This window comes from Scardinius erythrophthalmus (genome assembly GCF_964197995.2).
Source record: "Scardinius erythrophthalmus genome assembly, chromosome: 17".
Classification (NCBI taxonomy): Eukaryota; Metazoa; Chordata; class Actinopteri; order Cypriniformes; family Leuciscidae; genus Scardinius; species Scardinius erythrophthalmus.
Genome location: NC_138237.1, coordinates 8963959 through 8975294, shown reverse-complemented (window position 1 = coordinate 8975294; position 11336 = coordinate 8963959).

The following is an 11336-nucleotide window of genomic DNA, read 5'->3' as shown; positions in this document are numbered from 1 at the left end:
ACACATCAAACCCTGAAGCAGAAGAGCATCTCTGAACGAACAACACATCAAATCTTGAAAGAGAAGAGCATCTCTGAACGAACAACACATCAAACCCTGAAGCAGAAGAGCATCTCTGAACGCACAACACATCAAACCCTGAAGCAGAAGAGCATCTCTGAACGAACAACACATCAAACCCTGAAGCAGAAGATCATCTCTGAACGAACAACACATCAAACCTTGAAGCAGAAGAGCATCTCTGAACGCACAACACATCAAACCTTGAAGCAGACGGGCTACAGCAGCAGAAGATCACACTGGTGACACTCCTGTCAGATAAGAACAGAAACTGAGGCTACAATTCGCACAAGCTCACCAAAACTGGAGAATAGAAGATTGGAACAACATTGCCTGGTCTGAAGAGTCTCGATTTCTGCTGCGACATTCAGAATTTGGCATAAACAGCATGAAAGCATGGATCCACCCTGCCGTGTATTAATGGTTCAGCCTGTTGTTGGTGTAATGGTGTTGGGGATCTTCTCTTGGCACACTTTGGACCCCTTAGTACCAACTAAGACTCGTTAAAACACCAGTTTTGTTACCTGAGTATTGCTGCTGACCATGTCCATCCCACAGTACCATCTTCTGATGGTTACTTCGCGGTAACGCGTAATGTCACAGAGCTCAAATCATCTCAAACTGGTTTCATGAACATGACAATGAGCTCACTAAACTCAAACAGTCACCAGATCTCAATCCAGTAGAGCACCTTTGAAATGTGCTGGAATAGGATTCGCAGCATTATGTGCAGCCGATAAATCTGCAGTAACTGTGTGATCATGTCAATATGAACCAAAATCTCTGAGGAATGTTTTCAGCAACTTGTTCAATCTATGCCATGAAAAATTAAGGCAGTTCTGAAGACAAAAGTGGGCCCAACCTGGTCCTAGCAACATACCTAATAAAGTGGCCGGTGAATAGATATAGATTCATAAGCATCACTCACTTTTCTTCAGGGAGTGTAGAGATTTGTTTTTGAAGAGTGTAGTAGTAATGGATTGAACACTGAACATGGAAACCACATTTAATATGTCTTTCCATATTTCTCATGCAGACAATCTCTCTCTCATTCACTTCAAACTCCCAACTGCACCTGGACATCCCAAAGGCATTGAGTTCCCTCAGTCCAGATGTGTGTGTGGAGTTAAATGGGTCAGCAGCATTTATAGGCAGCGCTGATGGGGATTCTGTAGAGAGGAGGCCGTGTTTGGATCGTCACTCGGCAACACCACTGTAAATAAATCTGCACGGTACAAACACACATGTACATTTTTAGATGACGTTTGCACTATTTTACAAGTAAATATGATCATTTATTTTAACGGCAGAGAGAACATTGTGTCAGTCAATTGATAAAATGAGTGTGAAATCAATTAACAATTTAATAGAATATGAATAAGCCTTAAAGGGATAGTTCATCCAAAAATGAAAATTAGCCCATGATTTACTCACCCTGAAGCCATCCTAGGTGTTTATGACATTCTTCTTTATATAAAAAAATGTCCTGGCTCTTCCAAGCTTTATAATGGCAGTGAATGGGTATATTTTACTTGGAAGTCCATCAAAGTGCATCCATCCATGCTAAAAGTGCTCCACACGGTTCTGAGGGGTTAATAAAGGCCTTCTGGAGTGAAGCGATGCGTTTGTGTAAGAAAAATATCCATACTTAAAACTATTAATTAAGAAAATATCTTACCTTACATACTAAACAAAAAGCTATTTAAATACAATGGTAAATTATATGGTACTGAAATTACTTTACCACAGTATTTACATGGTAGCCTACTACAAAATAATTCTGAGAATACCTTAGTAAATGTCCAATAAAAAAATAACTTTTTTGTAAGTGAATTGGATAAATGTAAAAGTAGCCTACCATGGAATATGAATAACCCAAACAAAGTACTATGGCGTTTCCATACAAAGTACTATGTTGCAGAGTACTCTTAAAGGAAATAACTGTGTCAATGGGTCAATGAATCAATAAATAACAATTAAAAAGTCTTTCATCAGGTCTTTCATTTTAATGATCGCAACTATGTATGATGTTATCCAGCTCTGTCATGCTTGAAACAAGTGTCTTTTTAAAAGCAATGTTAAAGCAAATGTTATTTCAAGGGAAATCAGAACAGCTGAAGCTCTGAGTCATTTTTCAGCAGAAAAACCTCATGCTGTATTTATTACAGTGGATGGAGTGAAGACTGACAGCTCAGCAGAGACGCAGCCCATCACTGTGATCCGGGAGTCAGAACCAGCGGCCAACACCAATATTCATGAAAACACTTTCCAGTATAGTGCCATGTTTGAACCTCTCTCTCTCCCACATACAGCCCATCCTCACTGAAGTCTCTGGACGATTACTCAATATTTCTCCATTGGCAGTCTCCGGCGCATTTGAAAATACTTTGCAAGTGAGCAGGGGGCATTTATTTCTATTGGGCAACAAAAATGCATAAAGTATACACCCTCAATGACCTTTTAAGGAGGTGTTCCCTGGTTTAGCAACAAGATGGTCTTAGCTCCAGTGTATTCATGCGGTTCTGCCTTAAAAAGTATGAGATCTGGGTGTCTAAAGGTTGAGCGGTTTTCCTTCAGTCCTCTGCAGCGTGAAGAAACCTCACATGTGCCTTCAAACATGCAAACAATACACAAAAGGCTTATAAACCATACATAAATTTGCTCATCAAATGATCTCATTAGTGATGTCAAGCATCACGTTAGTATTTCTCACACTGAGGGTTAGTGTTTTGAACAAACCTCTAAAACTAAGTATTAAACTTTGACACACAGCCCTGCACCATTTGCGCTCCAGACATTAATTATTCCTCAAATTATCTGGCTTATTTATGACTTTTCTAAAGTTATTTCAATTGAAAACTGGGGGAAACAGTTAGCAACAACCCAGAATACCCTGGCAACTGCATAACAGTAAGTTCTGCATGAGCAAATACCTGAACATTTTCTTTAGAAAATGTCATTTTAATATTGGTGGAACATCACGTTTTGCACACTTACGCAGTTATTCCAAGTCTGCGATTTTTTTCTCCGATATGTGTCATTTTGGTTTTCAATGGTATTGCAAAAAAGGTTGTCATTTTTAGATTAAAGGTGCAAAACTTCTGATTTGATTTATCTTTTAGAGGTAGAGGTGGGGTGTAGGGGTTTAGTGGTCAGCACAACAGCGAAGCTCCTTAGGGGAAGGTCACAGACAAGCCATGAAAGAGCTGGCCAACACCGCCGAGAGGACGAGCCATTGGCTGTGGCTGAAGAGGAGCGACACCACCTGGGCTGCTAAGGCAAACAGCTAACCGCGGGACACACACCCAGGCTTGATCAACCTATGGTGGGCCTGCCTCAGGAGAGGGTGTTTTGTGATAATTGGCCGAAACACACTGTGATGCCGAGGTCACAACAATCCCGCTGGTAAAGCCTTATAGCAGCCATCCTTAAAGAACTCCCAAATTAGAAGTGGTGCAAATATTAGGGATTGCAACATCTAGTCCTTTCAACAAACTTTACATTACAAAAAAACACTGTGTGTATACACTGCCCAGTCGCTGTTTGGATTTAAATAGGCAAATGCTATGATTGAGTCATTATCGCAGTGATTATGATGTTTCTAGCATGTTATATGTTTGGCAACAGTTCTTCTAACCCTAACTGATGGAGTGTGTAGCTTTTCATTTCTTAAACAACCATGTAGGAAGACACATCATGGCCATATTCCAGGATGACAATGTCAAGTTTCATCAGGCTCAGATTGTGAAAGAATGGTTGTGAGGAGCATGAAGAATCATTTCCACACATGAATCGGCTCCTCTGAGTTCAGATCTTAAACTCATTGAAAGTGTTTTGGATGTGCTGGAGGAGACTTTACAGAGTGCTGGACTCACACAAGATCTTGACCAAACATTGATGCACCTCTTGATGGAAATAACATCACAACATTTATTACATAATTTTTTGATCAAGATCTTGTATTGACAATGCAAGAGTCCAAATTTAGACCAAACCGGTCCATGCATTAGTTTTACGATCTCTTTATGAACTTATTGAAGCATCAGAGTGGTAGTTGTGTAGATGTCTATGGAGGGATAGAAAGCTCTCAGATTTTCAACAAATAAAATCCCTTATGTTGAATGACTTGTGTCTGTATTACATGGTCCTAGAAGTAGTGCGGTTAGCCGTTTTGGTTTAGCGTCTCTGTGCCAGTATAAACATGAGCAGAACATTTCCTCTACAAACAGCCAATCATACAAACCGACCATCAACTAATCATAGCTAATTAAATCAATGAGATATTGCTGGAAAGGTAAACACCCAGGCTTTCATTGGAGTTGAGACCCTTGGAGCGGTCAGGCCGGGGTAAAACACGAGTCTGGCGCACGCGGACACACGTGGATGGAGACAGAAAACAATCTGATTATACCCATCTAGAAAATCAGAATTTCCCATTACAAAAGAAAAAGAGTACATAGTGAGTAAAACGAGTGTAAATGTGTCATCATACAGCGATCCTAATTTATTCCCAGAGAGGAAACCATTAGGTCTTTTCCTCTCAATAAAGGGACATCATGCAGTGAATGCAGTAAATCTGGTGACAGAGCCACAGCCTGGGAGAAATTTATGTCCATTATGGAATAACTGCAAACTACACTACAGGTCAAAAGTTTGAGGTCGGCGTACGTTTTTTAATGTTTTTGAAGGAAGTCTCTTCTGCTCAACATTCGTTTAATCAAAAATACAGTAAAAACAGTAATATTGTGAAATATCATTACCATTTACAATAACTGTTTTCTATTGTAATATGTTTTAAAATGTAATTCAGCTGAATTTTCAGCATCATTACTTCAGTGTCACGTGATCCTTCAGAAATCATTCTAATATGCTTTTAAAGGTTCCTTTTAAAAAGCATTTTTTTGTAACATAAATGTCTTTACTGTCACTTTTTAAATTTAAAATTTTAATTTTAGTCAATTTAATGCATTCTTATTCTTTCAAAAAGAAAAATCTTACTGACCCCAAACTTTTTAAGCAGTGTATACTAAATGGCTTGCACATGATCTCATCAGCAAGTGCTGTCAGCAATATTGACTTGGAAATGAGAACTGTTATTTTGCGTTTTTAACCCAGTTTTGTGTAAAAACCTTCACTTTTGGCAATCTTTTCAAATATTAAAAACTGCATATTAAAGGTCAAATCAAGCTCATTGCATTTTGAGATACAGTATTCCATACAGTTTGCTCTGAACTAGTAAACAAAGTATCCCATGCATACAGCAAACACTGTGCAGTATACATACTACATACTTTTCTTTCTTTTTTTACAGAAGTTCAAGTTAGTATGCCATTCCAAACATCCAATTAACTGTAATGGCACAGTTTCAAAAAACCTTTTTAATTTTAACCTTTAAATTTTAATCAAAATATGGACGCACAAAGAGACAGAGAGAGAGAGAGAATCTTTTTGGATGAAAATAAAATGCTAAAGGGAAGAAGATATGAACAAGAAAGGGAAGGAATAAGGACAGGAAATAGAATGTAAGACAGGAAAAAGAGGGATAGAAGGAAAAGGAACACAAGAGGAGTTCCACGTGTACATTCAGGCAGGAAGCTGTATATCTTCAGCATGGACATGAAAGAAAGACGAGGGGAGGGGGGGAACATGGTGCGGAGAGAGCGAAACAGAGGAAAAACAGCCATCATCCCGACTTTCCATCCATCAGCCCATCTTTCTGAAGGGGGCGGGGGGATGTGGTCACTGGCCGGGACCGCTCAGTATGCTAGAGGTGGCCTGACTGTCTCCTGAAAGACATGATGATATAGATAGGCCTAACTGTGGTCTGAAACACACACATAAGCACTGAAACATTCGAAGATGTCATTAACCGACTTTTATTCTTCTGTGGAACTAAAAAAAGATGAATTTTTGGTAAATATCTTGTTTTCAAAACAATTAAAGTGAATGAGGACTGGGGTGGTCGAAATCCGTAATCATTAGGCTACTCACTGAAAATCATGACATGCGGACTGGGGGTTTTCAGGAGAAGAGTAGCGATGTCGGATTCAAAAAATTGGATGATCCAATGCACGAAACTGTTTATGACTCACTGATGCTGTTCTCGAATTCAACTCACTGACTCATTCCGACTGCAACTGCCCACTGCAGACAGATTATCAATGAAAAACTGCTTAAATATCAGTCTGATCCTTACACAAAGCTATTGAGTGACTTCAGAAGACTTTAAATATAGTGCATTAATCATATAGTGCACTTTTATGATTATTTAAATATATTTTAAAGTACTTACGCATTATTTTTCGATTTTGAAAGCTCTGGTCTCCGTTGTAATTGTGTGGAAAACAGCGACCAGCGCAGTATCCAGAATATCTCTTCTCTTTTTTTATGAAAGAAACAAGGTCATACAGGTTTGGAAGGACATAAATAATGACCGAATGTACATTTTTTTAGGTGAACTATCCCTGTAACACTTTACAATAAGGTTTCACTACTTTAGTTAACATGAACCATGACTATTTCTACAGCATTTATTATTCTTATTTAATGCTAATTTCAACATTTACTAACTAATACATTATTAAAATCAAAAGTTGTTAACATTAGTTAATGCACTGTGAACCAACAATGAAAGACTGTATTTTTATAATCTAAGATTAACAAAGATTAATAAATACATGCAACAAATCTATTGCTCATTATTAGTTCACGCTAGTTAATACATTAACTAATGTCAACAAATGAGACATTATTATAGTGTTTAAAGAGGGGTAAACCTCAAAATGGAAAAGAATGTTCCAGACTTGAACCAGTGAAAAGGAATCTGGACTGTGGCATCTTTATGAGAGGAAGCATATACTGTATAAAGACTAAATATGTCGGGACACTACAAAGTCAACTCAGTGAACAGAGGCCACATTGTGCTCTGGGAAACGTAGTTCTCACCCTCGTCTCCCCTGGAAATGACTCGTTTTGTGGCTTTGGGATTTTAAATGTCATGGTCCGTCTGCCAGAAACCTAGGAAAAAATTGTTTGTGTGTGTAATTAAAGCCATGTTAAACCATTAGAATACATTAGCTAATATTGCCGGAGGATAGTATGAGTAACTAGATGACATGTTATGAAGAAAACATCAGTGGTACTTGCCTGTGGAAAGATCTGACTAGAGCAGACCAGAAAGCAAGACCCCTCTAGATCTTTATCCTTCTTTCTGTTTTGCTATTTACTTTTCACTTTATTACCATCTGGTGTATAGTATTCCTGTATTTTTGGCCGAGCAGATCTTTCTCTCACTCTCTCTTTGTTAAGTAGCAGTGTGACTCAGTCACACATTGATGATGAAATTGGTGCAGGTCCACTGGGTCCAAGTTCTGGCAAGAACGGACGAGAAAAAGTGCCAGAAACACGGAAACTTCCCTTGCAGCCAGAAGAGCAGAAAACATTCACACAACACTGTGAAAACAGATACAGACCAACACGAAAACATCCGCGCCTAGTGACCAGCGTTGGACGAGAGACCCCACAACTCTGCTTGAGCTTCCCTTGTTTGTTTTGGATAAGTCGACCGCTCAAACTTAGAGATTTAGGAAAGACAGCTGGACGACATGCTAATATCTTTTCTACGTTGTCCCAAAAAAAGCTTTAGGCTGATGTCAACCCTCACCAATAGAGAATGTCATAAAATGTCACACATGACCGAGGAGCAAATTTATCAGTCTATAATTTGCTATAAACCACATAATGTGCTTTTTTGTGTGCGATACTAAGTGTTTACAAACAAAATAGCATTGCTAGCTAGCTATCAAAGTCCCTTTCAAGGAAAGTCTGTTCAAACGGCGGCCATATTTGCAACGCCTCCGGGCAGCTATATTTGGTACCCAAGACCAAGTCCTATCTACTTGAATGGAGGAATCCTGAAATCTCAAAAACTGCTTGACGAACTCGCAATTAAATAATATTTTTCAAATCAGCAACAAAATCTGACATGAATTGTCTCATAAATGTTTCTTATGCTCAAACAGAGTTGGAAAAAGCTTACTTTTCAGGCTAGACCAGCGAACCGGTGCTTCTAAAGACAGCTGCAGTGACGCAATGACTTTACCAATTGACCCTTCGCTAAGCCCCGCCCTCCTTAGTTACTGTTGCTACGCCTGTCAAGCTTTTGCGACTGGCACGTCTATTACAGTATGTATGCACCGGTTTCAGACATTCCTAAGGAGATAATTAGTCATTTTTGGCGAACAGGTGAAAATATGAGAGAGCAAGACTGCAGTATGCATTCGAGGGCTATATCCACGACATAATATGCAAACGATTAGAGAATAATTTCATCAAAATTTAAGCTAAAGCCTAACGTTAGGTCCCAGCGCAAGCAGTAGCCGGCTCGTACACTGACCTTTCAAATGGGAAACACACAAATTGAGGAACAGCTTTGTGCATGCACAGCAGCGTAAGTGAATTTTGAAAATATTCTAATATTTATAAATCAAACAGCTTATCCATAAGTATTGTGGAATAAACACAAGACATTAGCCTGACCACTTTGCAATGATAACATTCTCCCGCTTATATTTGTAGCGCGCCAGGCTACTGCTCACACGTCGTGGGTCACATAAATGACTAACTTACTGTTATGAACTGATTAAGTTTGCATACCAACCTTTTCCTTGGAGATCTCCGGCAAGCCCCGTGATGTTCCCTCCTTTTACTAACTACCTTTTACTTTTACTAGACACTGGGAGAGTCGCGATCGGATTGGGGTAACGTTACTAGTTTGGCCGTCGATTAACAAAATGCTGAAATATATTTTTAAGTAACGTTAAATTATGTCTGTGAGCCTCCGTCTTGCCTTTAATCACACTGCTTGATCCACGAGCTGGACAATAACTTTAATCTAGAGCTGCTATAAAGCCAAAACACTTTACTGTTAATTTCCTATTATCAATGTAAGCTGCTTTGGAACAATCTACATTGTTAAAAGCGCTATATAAATGAAGATGACGCCCGGCATTTCTCCCCTTGGGTTTTATGTTTCGGGAAGGGAACAAAATCCACCACCCCGTCCAAACTTTTACGATACCGGGTATCTGATTTGCACAATCCATACGCACAACGCTTCGGCATGTTTCCCTCGCTCGAAAGCTTGCCAGACCTCCCGTGCCTAGTTACTGTTGCTAAGCCACGATTGGCCTGTGGCGGTTTTAGGGCGTGGCTTAGCGAACGGTCAATTGGTGATTGGCTTTTTTATTTGGAAGGCGGGGCTTATTCTGCCAGATTGCGAGTTGCAGTTTAGCCCATTCATAAGTAATAGGAGTGCACCATCTTTGTATAGCTATTCAGAAGTTCAATCAGCCAATCAGAACACTTTTGATGTTTAATATTTAGATGCATGGAACGAAATGTGACCAATGAGATTCCACGATGGGCGGGACTAACCAGCATGGCTTCTTAAGGCCTGTTTACACCTGGAATTAAGATGTTTTTTGGTCGATCGGATCACAAGTGGACGACGCTAAATACAGGTGTAAACAGGGTCTAAAACATTTTGACCACTTATCCACTATCGACCACTTCCAGAGGTAGTCGAAAACGTATTCAACCTGATTGCTTTCACAGTGTAAACACTCATGTGGTCGAATGTGTTCAAACAGCCACAAAAGACCGTCTACTCTCCGACTACTGACTAACACGTAAACATTTTAGGAAGCGCGCTATGGACAGACGGGATTTAAACTGTCGGCTGAATACCCGAGTTTGGTTTGAAGACGGAAAATGTACCAAGCACAATGTTCTCTCACCATTCCTGATTTCTAACACGCACTCACGCAAAAGGTCACGAAAGGTCTATAGATGTGCTTTTTTTTTCTTCTTTTTTTTTTTCTTTGAACTTGAGCAAGATATTGTTTTAGAATGATGTGACATTCGCAGGAAGCAAGCCCAACGGTCAAACACGTCCATCTAGCCTAGCGCATGTTAACATATGACGCTTTTCCAATAACAGTACCAGCTCAACTCGACTCGGCTCAACTCGCTTTTCGCTCCGTTTTTCATTGCAGATAGTACCTCCACAATAGTACCGGGTCGTCATAGCGACGCCGCAGGAAACTGCCGTGACATAATCTTCTACGCGACCCACACACACAGGACAATGGAGGAAATCGAGAGTATGCTGTTTTTGGATGGTATTTGGATGGCTGATTGGAGGTAGCTCGCCAAGGGCCGTTCACATATCGCGTCTTTTGCGCGCTCGTTATTTCAAATAATTGAAGCGACGCGCTCATTTTTTCCAGGCGCAGCGAGTCAGCATGAAGGATGGGAGTGCACCCAAACACTACGGGTGTTTTTTTCTTCACCGTAAATAAATCTAGTAGCAGAGCTACAACAAGCGTTTTTTGGTGGTGGAAATCCATTAGCTATTAAAACTTCTTTGTCGTTGTGGAGAGCGCAGTGCTTGGTTGCATAGCAACGACAGACGCCACGGGAAAATCGGACCGAATTTTACTATTAATAATAAAAGATAAGCTAATGTGCATTGTAAATGTCAGTAATTTATCTTTTTTGACTCATTCTTTTTTTTGTCAAAACTTTATTTGAACTTGTACATGTTAGTACATGTTGCAAGACACTCCTTTCATATTTGGCCATCATTTTTAATGTTATTATTTTAATGTTTATGTAAACAAAAAGTGCATATTGATGCTAAGTTTATTTGTTATTTGCTGGTTTTCGACATAAAACTTGATGTGAATTGAGGTGAATTGATTTTATTGTGTAGTATTTGTACTTTTTGAACAGGATTCTGTGATAACCATGAACATTTTGGTCACTATAATCATGAAATTACATTTTCATACCATTTCATCTCTAGTTATGATGCACTATAAAATCAACAATAATTAATAATAATTTTTTTATCTCTGACAATTAAGGGTGACACATATAGGCCTACAATAACTATTTTAGGTCAAAAACAGTTTGCATAGTTGATAATATTAGAGTTATGAGACATTATTTAAGAGATTTAAGTATTGCATTACATGAGTAGCTCTCTGCCACTTTCATTTTTAAAAAGTAGCTCTCAAATGAAAAAAGGTTGGAGACCCCTGCTTTACGGCATGTAGTTGGAGGGGAGGGGCTAAAAAAAAGAGGGCTTGATGATGTCAGCTGATAAGTTATTTCAGAGGCTGAGCAAGTTGTTACACTTGAAACATTATAAAGACAAACTTTTTCTTTGGAATAACTATATTAAAAAAGTAGATAGGGTCAATGTTTTTTAC